Source organism: Neofelis nebulosa, chromosome 2, assembly GCF_028018385.1.
Source record: "Neofelis nebulosa isolate mNeoNeb1 chromosome 2, mNeoNeb1.pri, whole genome shotgun sequence".
NCBI lineage: Eukaryota > Metazoa > Chordata > Mammalia > Carnivora > Felidae > Neofelis > Neofelis nebulosa.
The window spans coordinates 146,411,566-146,437,667 of NC_080783.1; the positions used below are offsets into that span (position 1 = coordinate 146,411,566).

Here is a 26,102-nt window from a genome sequence, read left to right on the forward strand (position 1 = left end):
TCTCTCTCTGTCTCAAAAATAAATAAGCGTTAAAAAAAATAAAGAAAAAAAAAGAAAATATAGATGGGAAATAAAATGAAAGTAGCCAATAACAATAAAAAAAAAAGGCAAGAATAGGAAAACGCACACAACAGAAATTAGAATGCATTTTACAACTGCTCAAAAAAATTCTATGATATAACTTGATCTCCCAAATTCCTTTTGAGTGGTCACAGGTCTGAATTGCTTCGCAGCATTCAGGATTCTCTAAGTGGGGAAACAGGGAGGGACATGCTTTACAGAAGGCAACGCAAAACATTCCACCAAGTCTGGAGTAACATGACAGGTTCAGCATGCATTCATTTCTGATAATATCAGTGTATGCTAGACGGGTGGTAGAAAGGAGAAACAAAAGTAAAATTTGGAAATTCAACTTGAGAGACACCAAATGAAAATCAAAGATTAGATTAAACTGGCTATTTTTGATATGGGTGGTAAAAAAAAATTAGAAAGGCACATAAAAATATTCAGATACCATTAATAAGAATTTGAAAAAAATTTTAAAGTTGTTTACAAATAAAGATTTTGGCTAAAGCAAGAATATTTAATATTTTTATGTTTTTGTTTTGTTTTGTTTTGTTTTAAATAGGCTCCACACCCAATGTGGAGCTTGAACTCGCAACCCTGAGATCAAGAGTTGCATGCTCTACCAATTGAGCCAGGCATGTACCCCAAGAACCTTTTAAATATTAAAATATTTGCCCTTTTCAACTTTGAGAGGATAAAACATAGTATCACAAGTTTCAGGCCACTGCAAGAAAATACCCACCCAGTCTAAAAAAACTTGGAGGGGGGTGTCTGGGTGGCTCAGTCAGTTAGACATCGGACTTTGGCTCAGGTCTCGATTTCGTGGTTTGTTAGTTCAGGCCCTGCATCAGGCTCTACTGACAGCTGATTGCCCAGAGCCTGCTTTGGATCCTCTCTCTCCCTCTCTCTGCCCCTCCCCCTGCCTCAAAAAATAAACATTAAAAAAAATAAATAAATAAAAAACCCCTAGAGGGATAGTGTACTACTATTTAGTGCTAAAAAGAAATGAGCTGTCAAGCCATGAAAAGATCTGGAGGATGCTTAAATCCATAATACTAAGTGCAAGAAGCCAATCTGAAATGGCTACAGACTGTATGATTCCAATTATGACATTCTGGAAAAGGCAAAAAAAACTCCAGAGACAGTAAAAATGTCAGTGGTTGTTAGCAGAGGAGGGAGGGATGAATAGGTGGGGCACAGAGGATTTTTAGGGCAGTGCTGTTGTGACACAGTATCATAGTCTGATATTATAGTGGTGGATACATGTTACTGAACCCTAATGTAAACTATGGACTTTGGGTGATAATGATGTGTCAGTGTAGCCTCACTGATTATAACAAATGTACCTCTGGTGGGGGATGTCCACAATGTAGCAGGCTATGCATGAGTGGGGGGAAGGGAGTTTAAGGGAAACCTTTGCACTTTACTCTCAATTTTGCTATGAACCTAAAACTGCTCTAAAAAATAAAGTCTATTAAAACAAAAAAAAACTTGGAGGATCTGGTATCTGTTCCAAGTTACGTTGATTAGGGCCCTTTCCATTTTAATTAATATTGGTGCTTTCACTCTAAGAATCCTCAGAAGCAGTGGGGAACCATCTTAGAAAAACAAATCTTAACAAGTAGTCAAATGAAATCACTCCAAATGTGAAAATATACATGTGAGGCTGGACATGTTGGAACACCTTTCCAGTTGAAGAAAAACAAAACAAGTTTTGGTAATTTTAGTAAATTTTTTGACAAGTTTAGTAAATTTAATTCTAACATGTACATTTTAATTTGTTTTCTGCTATAATAAAAACATTTTAAGGGGAGAGTAGGTATAAGAAAAGTGCCATGACTCAACTGTACAATCAGTGACAAACTTTGCCCCGTTTATTACCTGAACTGAAAGTAATATCAGACATGTTAGGGCTTACATTCTTAGATCACACAGGCCCAATTACTTGGGGGATTAGCTGTCATTTTACATTCTCTTCAAGAGTGGAGCTGCTGACTAGGAAAGCCAGGGGAAAAAGAAAGTCACCTTGGCACCCACAACTCAAAGGAGCATTCTGGGTTCTCAGGAGGTGACACCTGAACACATGGAGGGTACTGGAATCGTTAAATAATTCTACTGCAGTGTGACTCCTCTCGTGTGCTTCCACCCTACACTTAGGTTTAAGAGACATGCCATTTAATCTTCTCCTAGAAAGCAGGGAACAAATTGACTATTTCAAGCTGGCTACATATTTGCCATTTAAAATTGTCATACTGTTATCTTCTCACAGAGCTTTACAAACAGTTTTTAGGCAAGGCAAATGTATTCAAGAAAGTTCGGGCATAGGTTTTTGTTTTAAATTTAGGTTTGTCTTTTTCTTGGGAAGGGAAAGGGAGCTGCAGAGAGAGACTTGCTATCACAAAGAAAAGTCTTCCACAAATGTCATCTGACTCAAGGCAACCTATGGACTTTGGGAAGTCAGCTGGGAACACAGAGTAATGAGCGAACACCGAGCCTCCTGCGTCTGACCTCTCAGCACCTGCTCCACTGTAGCCTAGAAAAAGGAAACTCTTGGCTTTTCCACATGGGTAGAGGTTGCCCCCACCCCCACCCCCGCCCCCTTCAAGCAAACGGACACCAACACCAGCATCAAACTGTAGGCGAACAATGAGTATCCAACGAGTTTGTCAAAAAACAGCGCCAGGGCAAGGGGGCAAAGGAGAGCGACCAGACGCGGGGTGCTCACTCAGGACGCCCTCAGGAGAGGTCTGTTCACTCCAGCCTGGGAAACCAGAACCCTGTTCCCGCACCACCCCGAGGACTCACACTCAGGTGCGGCGCCGACACCGCCGCGGTGGAGAGGGGACCGCCTCGTCGTGGCCGCCCACTCCTCTTGCCCCAAATGACCCCGGCACCCGGGAGAGGTTGTCTCGGGGGGTTCGCTCCCTTTTTCCCGGAAACATGGGAGTAGCGGAGCGGCCACTGGTGTGTGGCCGCGCCACCTGCCTGCAGGCCCGGCTCGCAGGTGAGGCGCGGGCAGGTAACCGCACCTGCTCGACAACCCCACCTGCTGCGTCCCCTCGCCCCCGTCCTCTGCCTCCACCAGCGGGGTGGGCTCGGCTCCTCCTCCGGGAGCGGGGGGCGCCCCGCTCCGACCTACCTGCGCGACCCCGGCCCCCGGCGCCCGCGCTCCGCGCCGCGTGCGCCCCGCGCCGCTCCGGGCGCGCCGGCGGCGGCCCCGCGCCGGCACTTTCTCGGCTGACGGCTGCTGCGGGCTCAGCGGGAAGCCCCAGCGCTGCCGGGCTCGCCGCCTCCGAGCGGCTCCATTGTGACGCGGCGCGTTCCGCCGGCCAATCGGCGCGCGGCGGCGCGAACCGCTGACTAAGTTCGCGTGTGGAGGAGGAGGGGACTGGGCGGAGGCGGGAGGCGGAGGCGGCGGCCGCGGCGCTGCGCGGCGGCGGTGGTGGCCGAGGCGGAGGGGGAAGAGGTGGCGAGGGGGAAGAGGCAGCGGCCGCTCCGGGAGCTGCCCCTGCCGTGAAATGTGCAGCAGCCTTGGCCCGAGCGTGTGCCGGGCTTCGGGACCGCGGGGCCGGTGACTCGCCGCTCGCCGGTGGAAACAAAGCGCGGCTGCCGTCGCCCGGAGCGCGCCATGTGGCCGCCCCGGGCCGCTGGCCACTGCCTCCGGCCGGCCGGCGGCAGCACCCCGCCCCTCCCCCAGCTACACGACTCGCGGGGGGCTGGACAGAGCGGGGACTCTTTTCCAGACACGCGAGGGACAGGGGCTTAGGGCCGTCTGCGGGGCGCGCCGTGCAAGACTTCGGAAGTACAGTATTTATGTAGCGCCCCCCCCTCCCGCCCTGCCTTTTCACGTGGGCACCCTGAGTAACTTGTTATTTACATAATGTGTCGGGCCCTGAGGGAAGGCTCAGGTGGACCACGTGGAACCTATCTCTGACACACACAAGTCCCTTTACTTTTCTTTACTCTGAGGGTTTAGGCCACAGGCCCGAGCCCCTGTGCCAAACCAAGCGGCTTAAATTAGGATTCTGGGACTCCAATACCATCCCCCTCTCTCAGAGGTCCTTATCCTGGGGGCGAAGAGGGAACTGGGTGGAGGGGCCGCACTTCACTCATCACCAGCGTCTTGCCGCTAATAAACCGCAGGACCACCCCATCTACTGCCCTACTCGGGTCCCTCTGCAGTTGGGGCCCCGCGTTTGAAAAGTGACAATGTGCCTTACAGGACAAACAAAAAATCCAAACCCAGGAATCCGGGGGACGTGATAACGTTGTCATCTTCACTCAGCCCCCACTCTCATTCCCACCCCAGATTCATCTCAGTCCATTTGCACAGACTAACCTCTTCAACACGATTCAATTACATTAGGCAGCATTTATATCCCTGAGTTGCCATGGAAATCACATTCCCATTAAAAAAAAAAATATGTTTGTAGAGGGACCTCCCAAAGGAATAAAATGAAGACTGTAAAAGACTCAGCATCTGGGGGCATATCTGATGGGTTTGGGTAAGTAAGAATGAAGAAATGGCACAACCTAGTTCTAGGAGAGCACGTCGTGTTCCACAGACTGTTCAGGTTAGGACTACAATTCGAATTACTCTGAAAGGGATTAAGAGGGCTGTCTTTCGGGCACTGTGCTATTCTTTCCTTGTCCATTCCATTCTGGGTTGGCAGCCGTATTTCTTCTTGGGTCTTGAAGGAAAGGTTGAAAGGGCATTCCTGCATTTGGTCATTCATTTTACTGAGTTTACGGGTGAGATACTGTGTATGTACAGATCAATTAAGCCAATTAGGTTTAGGTTTGCTGCTCAAACAGCTTACTATCTGCAGAAGAAGATTAAAAAAATATACAGAATTAAATATGAAACAAGGAAAAGAGTGCTGTAAGCGATACTGATGATAAAACGATGAGATTAAAAATTGAAAATGTCTGGGGCACCTGGGTGGCTCAGGTGGTTAAGCATCCGTCTCTTGATTTTGGCTGAGGCCGTGATCTCACAGTTAGTGGGATTGAGCCCCACGTTGGGCTCTTGCACTAACACCACTGAGCTTGCTTGGGATTCTCTCTTCCTCCCTCTGCCCCTCCCCCACTCTCATGCACAACCTCTTGTGTTCGCACACCCATGCACAATCTCAAAATAAACTTAAATATTGAAAATGTCTAATTTTCCATGTGTTTCTTCGAATGTTTGGAAAGGAATATTCTCTTCCCGTGCAAATCCATGGACAAATAATCCATCTTCTATTAGAGCAATATCACTACCTGTGTGGACTGGGAGTAATTGCTTAACATCCTTGGGAGTCAGTCTCTTCAGGTATAAAATAAAAGATTGTAAACTAGATGATGGGTTAAGATTCCAATTCCAATGATAGGATGAATGAAAAAGTGACCTCATGCTTGGTAACCCAAGGTACCATTAGCAAGAAGTTAAAGTGATCAAGTGTATTAAGACTGCATTAGCCCTGGATTAATCTCTGATATGTAGCTTATAAATATGTTTATTTTAATCTAATTCTCATGAACAAAGCCACCCTCCATGATGACAACATTTATTACTGAATAATGGGCTTCTGAATTTGTGATATTGCTTCTAGAAATCCTTTTCTGAAACTGTAGCAATCAACGAATGTTTCTTTTGTTTCTTCTTCCTCCTGTGATGCTTCATATAAGCTCCTGCTTGCATTACAGCTAGAAGAAAGATGGATAACTTCTAATGCTGTTTTCAGAGAACTTTAATGCTATGTACATTCTATGAGACCATAAAGAAGAGAAAGTATTTAGTAACTGGAAACTATTGGCATCCCAGGGTAGGCTTTATAATGAGAAACACAAATACTGTTTGGCTTTTTATGCCTATACCCAGTTTTACCACTACATTGTAATCTCTTTGAAAACAGGACCTGTGGAGTCTTAGAATAGTTCAGTCCTTACAGGATTATAGGAGTATCTGAAATTCTCTAAGGGACACTCTAAGTTATTTTGATAAAAAAAAAAGTTAAAAGACAGTCACTATTTCCACAGCCAGATTAATCGAGGTCTAAAATATTGGCAGGTCACTTCATGGCTGATTCTCTGAAAAAAAAAAAAAAATCTCTGAGTAACATCAGCGTAAGCTATGCTCCATGTGGCTGCCTTGATAAGAGTTTCATTTCTCTGAGTCTTGAGAAAATTTTTATGATTAATGGAAGAAAGAATATTATCCAATATTAACAGTTCTTTTCCAATTCTGTATTCTAAAAATTATTTATGATAATGAAAAATCCTCTTTCTCTAAATTAATTAAACATTGAATGTCTAGAGTGTAAAAAAGAAAGCACTGGGGATTTGACAGAGGTGAGGAGGGATATCAAGATAAATATAATTAGTCATTTTCTTAAAGATATGTACTAAAGTGTGGAAGGTATATCCAGATAGTATACAGCATCTTAAAGAGGAGGGTTGGTGGGCCATGTAGAGTTGAGGGAGAATCACACTGAACATGGGTCTCAGGAAGTTCGGCTAGCTTTAAAATTCTAAACTGGATTATTACTTTTAAATATTGTCTCAGCATCATAGTTCAAGTTTTTTAGTTCTACTGAGATGTCAGTTCAGAAGAAAAGAACAGAAATTAGAAGTCATTCACAGTTTTGCATTCTCAGAAAGTTTGTCAGAATCCCCCTGGCTCAGCTATATATGGTTGAGCATGTTGTCATGATCAAGAATTTTTATTTTTGGCCAACACTTCACCATGTTTTCCTGCCCTTTTCAGTCTACTGGTTTCAGAGCTTTCACATGAGTTTTCCTTGGGCCTGGGGAAGATTCTGAGAATAACCCCTGAGGATGAGCTCAGTGGTAGTGATTCTGAGGACAGGATGAGTAGGACATTGTGCCTGTGTTTAGAATAAAGTAGCTTGATCTAGAAATCCAAACTGCAATTGTGCAAGGCTGCTGTGCACTTCAGTGTGAGTTGATCCCTTATCACGGTCCCAGTGTAGAATATTCATGACCAGTTACTTTGTTTTCCACCCACAATGCTGATTGCCCCCTCTGCCACCCCTTCCTTATGAGAAAGGTGCCATGAAGGTGACCTCCTAGCTTCTTCTCTGAAGGAAAAACACCAATTCCTGCAGCAGGATGCCCGGCATCCCCAGCTGATCTGTCTTCTGGGAAGTTGTCCAAATATTTCTTTGAAAGTTTCTCATGCATCCCATTTAAAGAATATATACTGTCATCTGGGTCACATATTGGAATCCACCATAGAGCATCCAGCCAGTTATTGACTTTGTCCCTTTCTTATCCATAAAAAGGAGGTGACTTCTAAGAAAATATTTGCAAGTGAAGCCAGGCTGGAAGCCTAGAATTAAAGCAGAGCTGGTACTCCTCAGCTCCTGCAAAGTGGTCTTCAAAAGCTCTGATGAATTCTGCTAGTGACTGAGACAGTGCTTGCTAGGATCCCTACAATGATTCAATATGTGATCCATGAACCATGTTGGAATCTGAACAAGAGGTATCCTGGTAGTGTTAAAGTGGCTGGTTTCTAAGGTTCCCCATACTAAGCCCTTCCATTTATTTGGTGGGGAGTAACCCAAGTCTAACAGCAGCCACACCCTGATTTCTCCCCTTATTTACCCCTCAGCAGCTGTGTGTACGTGTGTGTATGCATGCAGGCACGTGCATTTCTTGGCCTAATATTAGGTCATCTGTTAATTATAATATACATTGAGTACTGCAACTTTAAGGGTAGGGACTAATATAGTTCTGTGGTTTATCAATGATAAAAAAAATTACTTATAAAAGAACAGGATTCAGAACATTTTAGAGCTGGAGAAGAAAGAAATATATGCCAGAAAGAACACAGGACTTGGAGTCTCGGGTTCTATTGGTGGCTCTTATGGCCATGTGACCTAGGTCAGACCCCTAACAGTCTAGGGAGGAGTTTCTATTTTACAAGGTGTTTAATATATCTATCCTGGACTATATAAGAAAAGAAGTCTCATACTTCATTTCACTCACTCATTTATCATCCAACAAACATTTATTCTATGCAAAATAGTGTACCTGCTTCTGGGGATACACTGGTCCATATGATGGATGTGACTTTTTTCTTCCTGAGATCCACATTCTCTAGGCCTTCCTCCAGAGAATCTTAGGCTGAGTGTAATAAATCAATGAGGACTAACTAACCAAACTCCAGTCTGTCCCCACAACACCCTTCTCTTTGGCTTTGTCTCCTGAATCCTGCATATCTAAATGCAAACACACTTTCCAATTACCTACTTAGTCTTCTGCTGACATATCTTGGCAAACCTCTTTGCATCCAATTCACTCTCTCCACCAAACTATAATAGTTTTCAGAGCATGTAAAAGCAAAAGGACACTTGAGAAATGTAAAGTTTTTAAAACAAACAAACAAAAAAATAGAGGCGAGTATGTAGCCAGATATGTGAGCAAACCACAGGGCCCGGTAGACCCTCCTAACACAGGATATTGACCTGGCTCAGAACCTATGACTCAATTATCCCGTATAGTAGCCGAATATAACTTGGCTACCTTATGAAAAAGGACAGCAAAATAATAAACCGGATGTTCTTTTTTCATTACAAAACCAAGGGGCCAAGGTAGTAGGGCTTACACTGGTAGAGGGGAAGGCGGGTTAAAGTAGGAAAAACTTCTCAGAGAAATTAAGACTGATGAGTGACTTAAAGCACTCAGGGCTTCAAAGGAAACCTGTTGTTTTAGTGAGTAGAATAGCTTCTGGCGGCTGACAAAGGCCTGTGTAGGTGGAAGAGTTACACACAGCTTGAATTCAAGTAGAAATGAGAGGGGAGCATCCTGAAGGATGAAAACAGGTATATAGGTGGGTGGAACTTTTACAATTTTATCTTTATCTTTGAATGAACTTGACTGTCAAACAAAATTCCTGGACTTCTTTAATTTATCAATTCAATAAACAGATATAATCTTTTGCTCTTCAGGGTCTTCTAGGACAAAAAGATGTGTGCATTCTGAGTAAATAACAATCATAATGCAAATAGTTTCTATTCGTAAACTACTTTAGAGTTCATGCAAATCACCCAATGTATTATAGTCATTTCTAAACAATATGCTTTTTACCTCTATACTCTGTATACCTAATAGTGCTATCATCTATTAACAGTTCCTAGCCTTGCTGAGTTACTCTGCTAAACTTCCTGCAGCCCAGCCACCATTCAGAGGCCCAGTGGGTTGAAAGATGACAATGGCTTAAAGGCAGATCCCTAACATCCTCTGAAGGAAGACTGTGAGACTGTGGACCTCAGGAGGATGAGGGCCCCATCCATCACATGTACTAGTGTATCCCCAGAAACTGGTACAGTGTTTTGCACGTGGTAGGCACAGAATAAATATTTGTCAAATGATAAATGAAGAGATGCAATAAAATACAATCTGAGATTTCTGAAATGCACATATTCTCTGTCCTGTATATTTCAGGGTTATCTCAGGATTTAACCCCTAGCTCTGTTTCCTTCATGTCCCACAGTTTAACATGTTCTTACTAGACTGAAGAATCAACAAATTTAAAGACTGGGATTGAGAAGTGCAAAGGAATACATGGGGATGATTTGACAAGACAAGTGAATACTGTACAAGTAGCAACATTTGTTGAAGTTAGCTAAAAATCGCTTATTACAAGATCACTTATATTCTCATGGCTGTGGATGTCTTCAGTTCCTCTTTCTTGATAACATATAGATCCACACTGGCATTGGGCCATTTTTTTCTAACTTGAGTGTCTTGCGGTGTTGAAATTTAATAATATCTTGAGATTTCTTTGATAATTTTTGACCAGAGGATTGGCTTTGGAGATGCCAGAAACTATGATGATTAGCATAAAAGACAGCATATAAGATATATGACTCATGTAAAAACATGAGTCAGCAAATCATGACTACTTTTACAAACAGCTACCTAAATTTAACATAATGACTAAAAGCATGGATTCTGTAGCAAGGCTACTTGGATTCAAATGTTGGTTGGCTTTGCCCTTATGAGCTGTTTGAGTTTTGTTATTACTTAATTTCTCTGTTCCTTAGTTTTCTACTTGAAAAATGGGTTGTGGTAAGGTTTAAATGAATAATATGGTAGAATAGTTCCAGAAACGTATTAATTTACCTCTTATCATGATCTTTGGCAAGTCACTTACCCATTTTGAGCTAAGAGTTTCCATGCACAAAATGAGAGGTCTTGAGTAGATTATCCCTAATGCCCTGAATCTATTGTTTTCAAATAAACAGTCTATGTGACTATGTGTTTTTCTACATATATCTGTGTGGTTAGAGATGAAGTGAGTAGTTAGTAAATGCTTTCCTTGATTGATGGAAGAAGTGGTTACTGGGAGATTGGGCCAAGCTTCTTCACTGTTCTCTAAATTCCTTGAAAGAGGAAATATATTGTTTCTTCTTTGGTATCCCGAGGCCTAACATGGTACCTGGGGATAGTGGGCACTCAATAAACTGCTAATTAATGTGGAATAAATGCCCTTGTGTCTTATGTTCCCAGATGTGTGGGAAACAGAAATGGTGGTAACTGTTTCCTAAGCCTTTTCGCATTTTTTAACACTACTTACGCAAAGTATTCAAATGCCATGAGTGCTCTCCACTATGAAATCCATAGTGCAAGGATTCAGTTGATAAGTTTTTGAAGCAGATACTGATTTGAGTTCAGAAGTCCTGGATTTTAGACTTAGGATATGGCAGATAGACATATTTTGCTGTTTCAAGTACATATTTGGTGTTATGGCACTAAGGATGATATGATATGATTAGCACTCTAATTTCTTTGCTTTCTGTTTCTGACCTTTCTTCAGAGCATTTGTATCTATACATTTGTACGAATTTTGTATTCTTTCTCATTCATTGTAAATAAAAAGAGAGGGACAGCACTAATTAAAATATCAATGTTGAGAAAGCAAAAAGACAACCCAGAGAATGGTAGAAAATATTTATAAATCATATATCTGATAAGGGACTTGTAAAAAATACAGGAAACCCAATTTTAAAATGAACAAAATATTTGAATTGACATTTCTCAAAAAAAATACATGGACAATAAGCAAATGAAAAGATACTCAACATCATTAGTCATTAGAAAAATGCAAATGAAAACCACAAGGAGATACTACTTTGAATGCATTAGGATGATTCAAATAAAAAGAGTGACAAGTCTCAGTGAGGATGTGGAGATATTGGAACCCTTATAACATTGCTGATGGGATTGTAAAATGGTATGCAAACCTTGGAAGACAGCCTGAAAGCTTCTCAAAATGTTGAGCATAGAATAACTAGCAATTCTACTCCTAGGAATATCCTCAAGATAATTGAAAACATATCACCACACAAAAACCTACACACGGATGTTCATAGCTATATTATTCATAATAACCAAAAGGTAGAAAGAGCCCAAAATATCCATCAACTGATGAATGGATAAAGAAATTATGGTGTATCCATATAACTGAATATTTCTTAGCCATAAAAAGTAATGAAGTATTGATATGTGCTACAACATAGTTGAACCTCAGAAACACGCCCAGTGAAAGGAACCAGTCACAAAAGACCACATATCACATGACTCCATTTATATGAAATATCCAGAATTGGCAAATCTATACACACTAAAGTAGTGTGTCAGGGGTTCGGGAGAAGGGTCAGAAAACAACTGCTAATGGGTACAGGGTTTATTTTGGGGTGATGAAATGTACTAATACTAGATAGTGATAATGATTACACAACTCTGCATAATACTAAACGACACCTTAAAAAGGTGAATTTTGTGGTGAACCTCAATATAATTGCTATTAAACAAAATCAATGTCCTCTAAATACATCCAGTTGCAATAACCATAGGATAAAATTTCAGGCTTTCTTGGATTTTTTTAAACCTGTACTTTGCCATATAAAGATCTCCTAGAGAGCTAAGCCTGTCAAGTGATTTCTGTTTTGTTTTGTTTTCAACTAAAGAATAAACTGAAGTTGTGTTTGTATAATGCCAAAATTACTGATTAAGAAGAAAAAAAAGCAATTCAGTTATTTTGGTTTTATTGAATTTAAACTTTTTACCTTCTAGTTTGCAAACTATCCGGTGTGTTCATTTTTTAAAATAAAATGTATAAAAAAATGAATTCTGTATCAAGTACTCCCCAAACTGTGCATTTGGACTTATAATAAATGCTGGCTAGGGCTTAAAAAATGATATGGAATGTTTTATGTATATATATTTCTCTCTTTATTTTTGTCAGTTTTATTTTATTATTTTTTTAGCGTTTATTTGCGTACTTTTGAGAGAGAGAGAGCACAAGTGGGGGAGGGACAAGAGAGAGAGGGAGACCCAGAATCTGAAGAAGGCTCCAGGCTCTGAGCTGTCAGCACAGAGCCTGATGTGGGGCTTGAACTCATAAACTATGAGATCATGACTTGAGCTGAAGTTGGATGCTTAACCAGCTGAGACATCCAGGTGCCCCTTCATTTTTGTCAGTTTTAATTTCATATCTTTGATATTGTTGTTAGGTGCATATATGTTTATAATTGTTATATCTTCCTGATGGATTAATAGTTTCACCATTCTAAAATGTCCCTCCAGGTTTATTGTTATTTGCATGATGTATCTTTTTTTCATCCTTTTACTTTCAATCTATTCATAATTTGGCAACAAACTGTATCTCCTGTAGACAGCATGTAGTTGAGTCCTGTTGTTTTTTGTTTTTTATTTAAACCCAGTCTGACAATCTCTGCCTTCAATGGAATTATTTGGTCAATTCACATTTGTTATTAATATAGTTGGATACACTTGCCATGTTGTTTTCCATATGCCTCAAGTCTTGTTTATTTATTTCTCCTTTACTGCTTACTTTTGCATTAACTGAACGCTTCCTAATGTTGCATTTTAATTTCTTTAACGATTTTATTGCTATATAGTTATTTCCTTAGTAATTGCTTTACGGCTTACCATATACATCTTAATATATTAAAAACAGCTCAGAATTATATTAACAATTCCAGCGAGATGTAGAAGCATCATTCCCATATAGTTCTGTTCTCTTTGCTATGTTGTTGTGGTATCATTATATAATAATATACTTTATGTATATATACATATATACATATATATATGTATATATACATATATATAACATATACATGTTATAAACCCAATAATAAATTGTTATAATTATTACATTTATGGCTTTTAAAGAAGCTGAGAGAAGAAAGAACAAGTATATAATTTATAGCTTCTGTTATATTAACCATCTTATTTATCATTTTAGGTTTTCTATATTTGTTCCTGTGTACTCAAGGTAACATTTTGAGTCAATTTGTAGCCCAATACAGCTTTGTTCCCCCCACCTCCTTGTCCTCCTTGTTATGGGCAAATACATTACATTTCTGAAAGTTACAGGCCCAACAATACAATTACAGACATATTGCTTTATGCTCTTTAAATCAGTTAAGAGAATAATGGATAAGAACTAAGCATTTATCCTCTGATAGTTGCATAATGACCTTTACCAGTGTTCTTTGCTTCTGTTGTATGTGGATTCAGATTACTTTCTGGTGTTACTTGCTTTCAACCTGTTGAATTTGCTTTAGTACTTCTTGTAAGGCAGATCTGCTAGCAATAGGTTCTCTTGGTTTTCATTCATCCAAATGTCTTTCGTTTCACCTTCATTTTTGAATAACAGTTTTGCTAGATATAGGATTCTTGGTTGACAGTTTTTTAAATTTGAGGACTTTGAATATGTTATACCATTGCCTTCAGACATCCATTGTTTCTGACAAGAAGTTGACTCTTAATTAAGAATTTCCTTATAAGTGAGTAATCCTTTTTCTCTTGCTGTTCTCAAGGTTTTCTTTGGCCTTTCTACTCTGATGTATCTATTTATAGATCTCTTTGAGTTTATCTTTCTTACAGCTTTTTGTACTCCCCAGATGTGTAGATTTGTATTTTTCAGTAAATTTGGGAAGTTTTCAGCCATTAATTTTTCAATTTTTTCTGCTTCATTCTGTCTCTGTTCTCCTTCCAGTACTGCCATAACATATATTTTGGTGTGCTTAATACTATCCTACATTTCTCTGAAGCTCTGTTCATTTTTATTCATCCTTTTTTTCTCTCTGTTCTTTGGACTGTGTAATTTCTATTGATTATTTTTGAGTTCTCTACTTCTTTCTTCTGCCAGTTCAAATTTTCTATTCAGTGTGTCTAGTGAATTTTAAAATTTCAGTTACTGCATTTTTCAACTTCAGAATTTCCATTTGGTTCTTTTCATAATTTCTATCTCTTCATTAATGTTTTCTACATGATGTTACATTGTCATCATACTTTCTTTCTAAAAGCATGGTTCCCTTTAGTTCTTTAAACATATTTATAATGGCTTCTTTCAGGTCTTTGTGGTAAATCTGACATCTGGTCTCTCTCTTCTTTTTATTATTTAAAATTCAAGTTAGTTAACATATAGTGTAGTATTGGTTTCAAGAGTAGAATTTCGTGATTCATCACTTACATATGACATGCAGTGCTCATCTCCACATGCCCTCCCTAATGCCCATTACCCATTTTGCCCATTCTTTCACCTACCTCCCCTCCAGTGACCCTCAGTTTGTTTCTATATAAACAATGTCTTATGGTTTGCCTCTCTCTCTGTTTTTATTTTATTTTTTCTTCCCTTCCCCAATATTCATGTGTTTTGTTTCTTAAATTCCACATATGAGTGAAATTATATATTTGTCTTTCTCTGACTGACTTATTTCACTTAGCATAATACACTCTAGTTCCATACATGTTGTTGCAAATGGCAAGATTTCATTCTTTGTGATTGTTGAGTAATATTCCATTGTGTGTGTGTGTGTGTGTGTGTGTGTGTAGCACATCTTCTTCTTCTTTTTTTTTTAACGTTTATTTATTTTTGAGACAGAGACAGAGCATGAACAGGGGAGGGTCAGAGAAAGAGAGGGAGACACAGAATCTGAAACAGTCTCCAGGCTCCGAGCTGTCAGCACAGAGCCTGACGCGGGGCTTGAACTCATGAACCGCGAGACCATGCCCTGAGCCGAAGTTGGACGCTTAACCGACTGAGCCACCCAGGTGCCCCATAGCACATCTTCTTTATTCATTCATCAGTCAATGGAAATTTGGACTCTTTCCATAATTTGGCTATTGTTTATAGTGCTGCTATAGATATTGGGGTGCATGTACCCATTTGAATCAGCATTTTTGTATTCTTTGGATAAATACTTAGTAGTGTAATTGCTGGGTCATAGGGTAGTTCTATTCTTAACTTTTTGAGGAAATTCCATTCTGTTTTCCAGAGTGGCTGCACCAGTTTGCATTTCCACCAGCAGTGCAAAAGTATTCTCCTTTTGGGGCACCTCAGTCCTTAGTTGGTTGAGGACTTTGGTTCAGGTCATGATCTCATGGTTTGTGAGTTCGAGCCCCACATCGGGCTCTTTGCTGTCAGCACAGAGCCTGCTTCAGATCCTCTGTCCCCCCCACCTCTTTCTGACCCTCCTCTGCTTGTACTCTCTCTCTCTCAAAAGCAAATAAACATTAAGAAGAACGTATTCTCCTTTCTTTACATCCTCACAAACACCTGTTGTTTCTTGGGTTGTTAACTTTAGCCATTCTGACAAGTGTGAGGTAGTATCTCCTTGCGGTTTTGATTTGTATTTCCCTGCTGATGGGTGAGGGTGATGTTGAGCATCTTTTCATCTATGTTTTCCTGTTTATTTTGTATGTCTCATACTTTTTGGAAACAGAATATTTTAGATCATGTATTATAGCAACTTTGCATACTGGCTTCACCTCTCCCCTCCTCTGGGATTTGTTGTTGTTGGCTGGTTGACTTGATTAGAGACTGGTTAGATTACTTTAATGAAGTCTCTTCCCCACCTCTCCCCTCCACCCTGCTACACACACACACACACACACACACACACACACACACACAATGAAGCCTCTGATGTTTGACATGGGTCCATCCTTGGATATGCTCACAGTCACTCTGGGAGGACAGTAGTATTGGGAGGCTCTCTGTCTGGTTACCTGCCCACGTAGCTCCACTAATTGCTGGTTGATTGCTGCATTGTTTGTAATAATGCTCAGGGGAATACATTGCCTCACACACTAATATAATCAAATGTGGGCTCCTTTGAAGGGATAGTTCCTGACATCAGTGTTTGAGGTTTATTCAGACTTGAGGAAATCTCTTCCAACTGTTTGTTTATTTTTCTCCAGCAACTCTTTGGTTCACTGTGTAGCCTGTATCTTTCACGAATCTCTCAATCTCCTCCCAATTGTCTTTCACCAAAACCTCTACTGTTTTTGAAAGCACCTTTAGGCTTGAACTTCATATCCTGTTGCAAATGAAATTGGTTTCTTTAGGGAGAGATCTTGAGCTTTTGGTTCTATGGCCTGCTTTTCCTCCCTGGCAAAATTTTTGAACCACACCTCTGATGCTGAGGGAAGAAACAATATCTCACTTCTCCCTAAGGGAAACTCCAGCTTAAAGAATTGAGAACTCAGTGGATGTAGGGGCAACAGCCCCAGTGTCCCTGGCTTGTCTCCTGTGGCATGGTACCCCCTGCCCTATGAGTTGAGGCAAGGGCACTTGGGACCTCAGTGTTCTACTGTACCCAAGATAGAGACTTTATCCCATGAGTGGGAGCTGGGTGGAAGGATGGAGTCTCCTCCTCTTGGCTGCATTTGCCCAGAACTTTGCCTCAGCAACTAGTTAGAAGTAGCAACCAGTAGTTAGTAGTTAATACTGGTGTCTTATCCCTCCCAGGGAAATGGCCTTCCAATTAGAAGCTGGGGGAATTCAGAGCCTTGTGTTCTTGTCCGTACTAGTCCAGAGTGGAGTTCTCGTCTCAGGAACTGGAAATAAGGAGGGAGGGTATGGAGTTTGGTTCAAATACCACAGGCTCTTGAAGCTTTATGGAGTTTCAGTAAATAGTCTTGAGTAAATGTTTCCTCATTTGCTGTATGCCCATAGGACCATTTCCATTTTTATATGCCCATGGAGTTAAGCATTTTTTAAATTGTTATTTTAAAAATAATTTCATTAGTTATGCTGAGGAGTGACCCTGAGCTGCATGCTGTCATGCCAGAAGTGGAACCAAGAAAGGGACTCTTTGATCCAGTATAGATTAGCATTGTCTTTAGCTGAGTGCTTGAAATATCTTGGGTTGCTAGTGAAAGGCCTAAGATCTATTTGCATTAATAATAATAATAATAATTGCTTAGGCTAGTATTTCAGAAGCAAGGCCTAAGATGGGCATTCCTGTAGGTGGTTTGTTGAGGGAGTCCTCTTAGAAGAAAACATTTAAAGAAGTGGTGACATGGGGGTACATAAGTCCCCAAGCATCTCTTGAGGGAGATGCTGTAACCCTATACCAGCCAATATGCATTGCATCTAGGGATGTCCTAGTAAAGAGATTCAGAGTGCAGTTCAACAGTGGTAAAGAAGAGTTCAAGAAGTGGACAAAATAGAAATTGTTGGAGAAGTGAATAAAGTATGCCAAAGATGGCCAATGGGGCTAAAACAGACTCTGGTCTCTAGCTTAGAGACCCTTCCTCCGAGTTCTTCTTCCTTTGTTTGCTGTGCACGAAAAAACCCCCACAGATATGGAAGCTGATGACTATAAATTACCCTCCCCACTTGCATTCTGGGCTCAGACCTTTGGAGAAACAGTCTCCTCTGAGCTCTCCGGTGTAAAATAAATCTCCAATCCACCAAGATCTGTGAGTGCTGCTTGGTTTTTCCGCCAGCATTCCAGCCTGGTTCCATAACATACTTGGTTCCCTGACCGGGAAACCCAACCACTCTGGCCCATTGTTGCCACCTGTTTGGGAGAACAGCGAAGCAGTGACTGAGCGAGGGATCGCAAGGGAGAAGGCACGCCCTGCCTGAATTTTGGCAGTCTCCTTCTCGGTTGCCTCAGGCTGGCCCTGCTCCGTGTTCCCACTGGACTCAAAGAGACCTGGTAGGTGAAGACCTGGACCCGACGTTGGAACCAGTAAGGCTGGGGCCCCAAAGAAGTCAGGCCCACCCAAAAGGGTGGAAGGGGGACCTGATCAATCCCTGGAGGCCTTAATAGGTCTCACAGGTAGAAAATTTTGCAGGAGGGAATGTAATAGACTCTGGTGTGTGTGTGTGTGTGTGTGTGTGTGTGTGTGTGTGTGAATGTGTGGCTCAGCCAGGCTTGCCAGTCGAATTTGAGTTTGTGGCTCCATGGACGGGCACCTTTAAGGTCCCCAAAAGTCTACAGAGTCTGAATGGGCTCTCCTCTGTCATAATGAGAGTATAAGGTCTAGGCCGGTATCCGATCAGATTCTGATCTCAAGTCACAAAGCTGAGTCCACTACAGCCAAACCTCACCTAAAATTTCCCTCGGGAATACGACCAGAGGAGTATCTGATTGGTCCTTTCATCCGAGAGGATACCCTCCCTTTGTCTGTCTTTGCCACACTGAACATGACAAAGAAATTAATAATGGGATCAAAACAGAGTAAGCCTACGATTTTATTTTATTTTTTTTCAACGTTTTTTATTTATTTTTGGGACAGAGAGAGACAGAGCATGAACGGGGGAGGGGCAGAGAGAGAGGGAGACACAGAATTGGAAACAGGCTCCAGGCTCCGAGCCATCAGCCCAGAGCCTGACGCGGGGCTCGAACTCACGGACCGCGAGATCGTGACCCGGCTGAAGTCGGACGCTTAACCGACTGCGCCACCCAGGCGCCCCAAGCCTACGATTTTAGAAGTCATGCTTAAAATTTTAAAAAGGGATTTTCAGGCGATTACAGGATGAAAATGTCACCCAGGAAGTTAAGGACCTTTTGGGAACTAGAATGGCTCATTTTCTATGTAAGATGGCCCCCAGAAGGGACATTAGATGGTCAAATGGTGCAGCAGGTTTGGCTAATAGTCACTGGGAACCCAGGCCACCCTGATCAATTTCCATACATCGACTCCTGGCTTGAAATTGCCCGAAATCCCCTGCCTCGGGTGCAATTCATCATTAGCAAACAGAGCCAGGCAAAGGTTTCAGCCACTTTATCCAGAGGCTCACCCAGGGAGCCAAAGAAGCAACCCACTGCTCCTCTAAGATTTAAAGGAGATGTGGAGGAAGATATTGTCTTTCCACCTCTTTATGACTTGCCAAGCTCCCTCCCTGCTGCCCCTGAAACTCCTCCCCCATCTGTCTCTCTGGCTTGGCCAAAGTAGGTGCTGTAATTGGTGCCGCCCATCTCCCCAGCCCTCTCGGACCGGAGAACCCTCCCCACAGGGGCCAGCAGCCAGACTGAGCCCCAGACTCAGACATAACACTCTCCAAATGCCTGTAAAGGAGACGAGAGAGCCTGAAAGACAGAATGAGGATGGAATAGTCCAACCCAGCCATTCCATGATGTATTATCAACCTTTCTCTACAACCGACCTCCTCAGTTGGAAACACAACACTCCATCATACTCTGAAAAGCCACAAGCAATGGTCAACCTGATGGAGTCCCTCTTCCAGACCCACTGACTGACTTGGGAAGATTGTCAACAGTTACTCCGTACTCTGTTTAATACAGAAGAAAAAGAAGAAGAATGAGAGAAACACGACAGTAGCTAGAAGATCACTCACCTCCAGGGATTAATGACCCTGCTGTCTGGGCTCAAGCTGCCATGCCTGAAGAACGCCCAACATGGGATTTCACCACAGAAGAAGGACAGGCCCACATCTGATGATACCAGGAAGCCCTCCTTCAGGGAGTCTGAGCTGGAGCCAAAAAGCCCATGAACATGACTAAAATATCGTCAGTCACGCAGCACCCTGGGGAGTCTCTTGGAGATTACTATGAAAGATTATGTGAAGCATACCATGTATACACCCTGTTTGAGCCTGAAGCACCAGAAAGTCAACAGATGGTAAATACCTCTTTTGTGGCACAGGCTGCCCCAGTTATCAGAAGAAAACTCCAGAAGTTGGAGGGCTTTGCTGGGATGAATATCACTCAGCTGATTGAGGTCGCCAATAGTTTCATGAACAGAGAAGTCACAGACTAAAAAAGGCCACCCTTCTTGCAGCAGCACTAAAAGAAACAGACGCTGCAAAGATGGGAAGACCCCAACTACCAAAAGGGGGGAAAGCCCAGAGTCCCCTTAGCAAGGGAGCAATGTGCATACTGTAAAGAGAAGGGACACTGGAAGAATGAATGTCCAAATTGGAAGGGGCCCTCAAAACCCAGCCGATATCAGGAGGAACCTCTAGGTGAGAACCTTGTTGGTCTGGCTGGGGTAGAATTAGACTGAGGGAGACGGGGCTCTTTCTCTCTTTGCCCCCATGAGCCCACAGTCGAAATGAAGGTAGGAAGCTGAACAATAACTTTAATGGTTGACATTGGGGCTGAATACTCCATGTTACTTCCCTGGTGGGCACCCTTAAGCCAAAAGACGGCAACCATACTTGGGACTACTGGGACATGGGCAATGCAGCAGCCCTTCTGTCAAGTTCGACAATATGAACTTAGGGGCCACAATATGAACTTGGGGGTCTGGCATGAGTTCCTCTACTTACATGACTGCCTGATTCCTCTCTTGGGCCTGGATCTTCTCTCCAAACTTGGGGCCCAGATAACCTTTGAACCCACTGGACATACTAGCCTCCAATTAAACCCAAGGCAGAAGGAAACCCTGGTCTTGGCGATTACCCTGCCAAGGGAAGAAGAATGGAGACTGTTCTGTGCCCAGGCCTCACCCTGTAGCCCGTCAGCATTCAGTCTTACATTCCCCTCCATATGGGCTGAAGATAACCCACCTGGACTAGCTTGGAGTCGGGCCCCCATCATTGTTGACCTGATCCCTGGAGCCCAACCTCAGAGACAAGGCAGTAACCCCTTCCACTCGAGGCTAGAATGGGTATACAAGAGCATCTGACCAAGCTCAGAGAAGCAGGTATTCTAATTGAATGCCAATGGGCTTGGAATACCCCACTCTTGCCAGTCAAGAAGCCAGGAGGAGGATACCGACCAGTACAGGATTTGAGGCCCATTAACAAAGTGACTGTTTCCTTACACCCGGTGGTTCCAAACCCATATACTCTCCTCAGCCAAATTCTGGGGTCAGCCAGATGGTTTACATGCCTCGACCTAAAGGCTGCTTTCTTCTGCCTCCGCCTGGCTCCTCAAAGTCAACCATTGTTTGCCTTTGAATGGACTGAGCCCATTACAGGGCACCAGATGCAGCTGACCTGGACATGACTTCCCCAAGGTTTCAAGAACTCGCCCACTCTTTTTGGGGAAGCACTAGCTACAGACCTCACTGACTTTCTGAGGGAAACCACAGGGTGTGTCCTCCTCCAATATGTAGATGACCTTCTCCTTGCCAGCGACACCCAAGAAGACTGTATGAAAAGTACCAAGGCCCTTCTGCAGCTCCTGTCCTACTCGGGGTACCGGGCCTCTTGGAAAAAGGCACAGATTTGTTAGCAGCAGGTCTGATACTTAGGCTTCCTCCTCACAAAAGGAAAAAGAGAACTAGGACCGGAAAGGAAGAAAGTTATCACCACACTGCCACAGCCCCAAACAAAACAAGGCTTGTGTGAAGTTTTAGGGGCCACAGCGTTCTGTCGCATTTGGGTTCCCAGATTCTCAGCCATAGTGATGCCCCTCTATGACCTGTTGGGAGGGCCAGACCGGGAGCCCTTGCATGGACTAAGGAGGCAAGGGCCGCTTTCACAGAAATAAAGTTGGCTCTGGGACGAGCCCCAGCCCTGGGTTTGCCTGACATAGAAAGGCCCTTTAAGCTCTTCGTACATGAAAAGGACAAAATAGCCCTTGGAGTGCTCACTCAAAGCATGGGGCCTTGGCAATGGCCAGTGGCCTACCTGTCAAAAAAAACTTGATCCTGTGGCTTCAGGATGGCCACTGTGCCTCAGAGCGCTGGCAGCCACAGTCCTGCTCATCAAGGAGGCAGACAAACTCACACCGGGACAAACACTTAATGTTAAGGTCCCACACGCGGTCATGTCCCTCGTGGGCACCCAAGGACATCATTTCCTCTCCAATTCTTGGCTGACACAATACCAAGGCCTTATCTATGAAAACCCAAGGGTCACTCTTGAAACAGTAAGAACACTAAACCCAGCCACCTTCCTTCCCACGGAGGAGGGAGAACCCGACCATGACTGTTCCAAAGTAGTGGATGAAGTCCACACCAGCCACCTGGACCTCCAAGACCAGCCTATAACAAGCCAGGAGATCACCCTGTTCAGCAATGGGAGCAGCTATTTACAAGAGGGCAGCGGAAGAGCAGGATACATGCTAACCACAACTTCCAAAGTTCTGGAAGCCAAGGCTTTGCCGGAAGGATGGTCGGCACAACGAGCTGAACTGTATGCCTTAACCCGAGCCCTCATCCTTGGCAAAAGTAAACAAGTTACCATCTACACTGATTCCCAGTATGCTTTCGCTACTGTGCATGTGCACAGGGCCATCCATAAAGAAAGAGGCCTCCTTACTGCTGCAGGGAAAACTATCAAAAACAAGGAAGAAATACTAAAGCTTCTTGAGGCCATGTGGCTGCCAGACAAGGTAGCTATCCTACACTGTAAGGGGCATCGGAAAGGAGATGACCCCATAACTCAAGGAAATCACCTGGCCAACAAAACAGCCAGAGTGGCCGCCTGTGGTGACCCAGGCAAAACTCCTACCTACACTATGACTCTTGTGCCCCAGAGGGAAGCCTCCCCGCCCCTGTACACAAACAAAGAAAGAAGTTGGGCCTCGACAGAAGGGGGCACACTAAGCAAAGAGGGATGGTGGGTCATGCCAAATGGGCACATCTTTGTCCCATCGTCTATGGGAAAACACCTAGTGAAGGAATATCACCAACTCACGCACCTAGGGAAAACTGCACTAGTTTGCCAGCTGCCGGCATTATGCCAAGCTGTCAGTGAACAAAGTGTAATGTGTGCCAAAAATAATGCTTAGTCTGCCCCACGGTCCCCGCCTGGTATGCAAAGGATGGGGGCCGCCCCTTTCAAAGACTTAGAGGTGGACTTTACCGACATACAACCAAATAAAGGATTCAGGTGCCTTCTTGTAATAATCTGCACATATTCGGGGTGGGTCAGAGCATTCCCAACCAGAACGAAACGAAGTCTCGAGGTGGCCAAAGCTTTTCTATGGGAGATTGTGCCTCAGTTTGGTCTACTCTTAACCATACACAGTGCTAACAGACCTGCATTTGTGGCAGACATTATATAAACCCTGACAAAGTCCCTCAACATTACCTGGAAATTGCACACTTCTTACCAACCCAGAGCTCAGGGAAAGGAGAGTGGTTGAATCGCACCCTCAAGGAAACCCTGGCTAAGTTCCACCAGGAGACAAATCTCCCATGGCCAGATTTACTACCGCTGGCCCTCCTGTGTGTCTGATGCATGCCTGGGGCACTGGGATTCTCCCCTTTTGAGTTATTATACGGGCAACCCTCCTGCCCCATGTTTAGGAAAACTCCCAGGAGACCTACACCAGATTGGAGACAAGGGAATAAGAGAACAGCTCCAGACCTTGGGGCAGTCCTAAATAAGTTACAGAGATACACCACAGAAAGGGCCCCAATTTCCTTAGGGATCTCCATTCACCCTTTCAGCCAGGAGACTCTGTGTGGGTCAAAGATTGGAAGAGGGAACCCCTTAGACCACGGTGGACTGGGCCTTATACTGTTATTCTAACAACTCCTACAGCCCCTAAAGTTTCAGGTATCACCCCATGGGTCCATCGCTCCAGAGTTAAGAAGGCCAACTCTGAAGAACCCACAACCTGGCAAAATGATCCAGATCCAGTCAACCCACTTAAACTGACCCTCAAAAGGGAAACTGTCCCTGAGAAACTGGTCCCTGGACCAGGGAAACAGGTCCAGCCCTGCTCCAGCCACACCTTGGAAGCTGGCTGGCCTGTGCATGGCGGAAGCTTGAGGAATCAACGTGTGAACCTAGCCCAGGGGTTTGGATGCAACTCTGCCAGCCCTTGCCCCTTACTGGTGCCATAGCCCTGACCTTACTTCTTACTGTTGGGCTGATAGAGACTGCACCAACAAGCTGGACATGGGACAAAAGATGCATGCTGGGTCTCACATACCTCCCATGGATGGGAGGATTATTAAGTATTGCCTATATATTATGATAACCTCTCTCACCCTCACAACTGCTGCTTACCCACTTTGCCCCCAGGATTGTTATATGACAATAAGGGGGTCAAGGGCATTCAGCGCCTTCACCTCCCTCCACAAAGATTGCTACAAGGGAAAAACACCCACTCTCTGTCAGTCACTCGGTGCCCCAAGGACTAAGTATTGGACCGTAGAGATAACCCAAAATGTCAGGAACCCATGTCAAAACAAGGGCCTCCAGAGGGAAGCGAGCTTGCTACACTTGCCTTCCTCAATGGGGGATCTCGGACGGGGGAGGGGTGCAAGACAGGGCCCTTCAAAAAGTTATAATGGATACCCAGGATAGGGTAATACAAGCCATAAAGGTGACCACTCCCCCGGCAGCCTACCAAGGTTTGAACCTTTCAGCCCTCAATCAGATGCTTACCAATTCCCCACTCCAGCGTTGGGCCACACTACTCTACAAGTCCTCTATAAAATAGATAATCACACCCAAACCTACTGGATGTGCTTGCCCTTCAGCCAGAGAGCTTACTTAGCCACTCCCATCCCTTTGGCCTGGGAAGCTCCTGAAAATCTCAAAACCAACACCTCTGTCTTAATTGGACACCTGGGCACTGGGGTCTGTCTCACAAATGCCGACAATCTAATCTGTACAGTCCCTGAGGGTATGAACGGTGCCTCTCTATGCAGAAGAAATATAACCTTAAAGAGGAATGCAACCCTGTGTTCAACCCCTGGGGTGTTCTATCTGTGTTCTAATTTGGCCTACTGATGCTTAGAGGCCAACTGGACTCAGATATGTTATTCCATCTTCTTAACCCCAGAGATATCCGTATACACTGAAGATGAGCTCCTAACAGTCTTTAGCCCCAAGTCCTGGGCTAAACGGGCAGTCCTGCTATCTGTTCTGATAGGAGCGGGAATTGTGACTGCAATAGGAACTGGAATAGCGGGCACAGGTTCATCTGTAGGACTATACCATAGACTATTTCAAGAGATAAATGAAGACATGGAACAGGTGGCAGGTTCTCTGGTAACCTTACAAAACCAAACAAACTCTCTGGCGGCAGTGACCCTCCAAAATAGGCGAGCCCTCGACCTCCTCACTTCAGAAGAAGGGGGGACTTGCATCTTTCTGGGGGAGGAATGTTGCTATTTTGTAAACTAGTCAGGAATAGTTACAATTAAGGTTAAGGAACTCAAGGAAAGAATTCAATGTAGACAACAGGAAAGTATCAATCAATGGAAAGGATGGGATCTCTCTGATTGGGCATCCTGGCTTCCTGCCCTGGCGGGGGCCCCTCCTCTCCATAATTTTACTTGTATCCATCAGCCCCTGTATACTGAATGCCGTGGTACCTTTTATTGAAAACACTGTTGCTCGCCAAACTACTGCACGTATCTTAGCCGTCCGGGAGTATCAACCTGTAAAACTGAAAGGTGATGCCTACCAAAAAAAATTTTTTAAAGGCATCAAAGGGGGGAATGTTGGAGAAGAGAATAAAGTATGCCAAAGATGGCTGATGGGGCTAAAACAGACTCTGGTCTCTAGCTTAGAGACCTCTCTGTGTTCTTCTTCCTTTGTTTGCCGTGCACGCAAAAACCCCACAGATATGGAAGCTGACAACTATAAATTTCCCTTCCCACTTGCATTATGGGCTCAGACCTTTGGAGAAACAGTCTCCTCTGAGCCCGCCAGCATCAAATAAATCTCCGATCCACCAAGATCTCCGAATGCCACTTGGTTTTTCCACCAGCATTCCAGCTTGGTTCCATAACAAAACGACAGAATAAAATAAAGAAAATAGAGAGAAGAATTAAAAAAAAAGCAAAAAAGCAGGGGTATGCATGGGAGTGTCAGGGCA

The 26,102-nt window shown here is 43.5% G+C and overlaps 1 protein-coding gene across 1 annotated transcript in view; it reads right to left on the reverse strand.

Moving 5' to 3' along the window:
* LRRC8B (leucine rich repeat containing 8 VRAC subunit B) overlaps positions 1-3,320 on the reverse strand; it is a 68,056-nt gene extending 64,736 nt beyond the window's left edge. Inside the window, exon 1 of the mRNA XM_058716652.1 lies at positions 3,206-3,320. The gene's annotated coding sequence lies outside the window, so the exon portion shown is untranslated. The remainder of the gene's footprint in view (positions 1-3,205) is intronic.
* Positions 3,321-26,102: the final 22,782 nt, after the last annotated feature.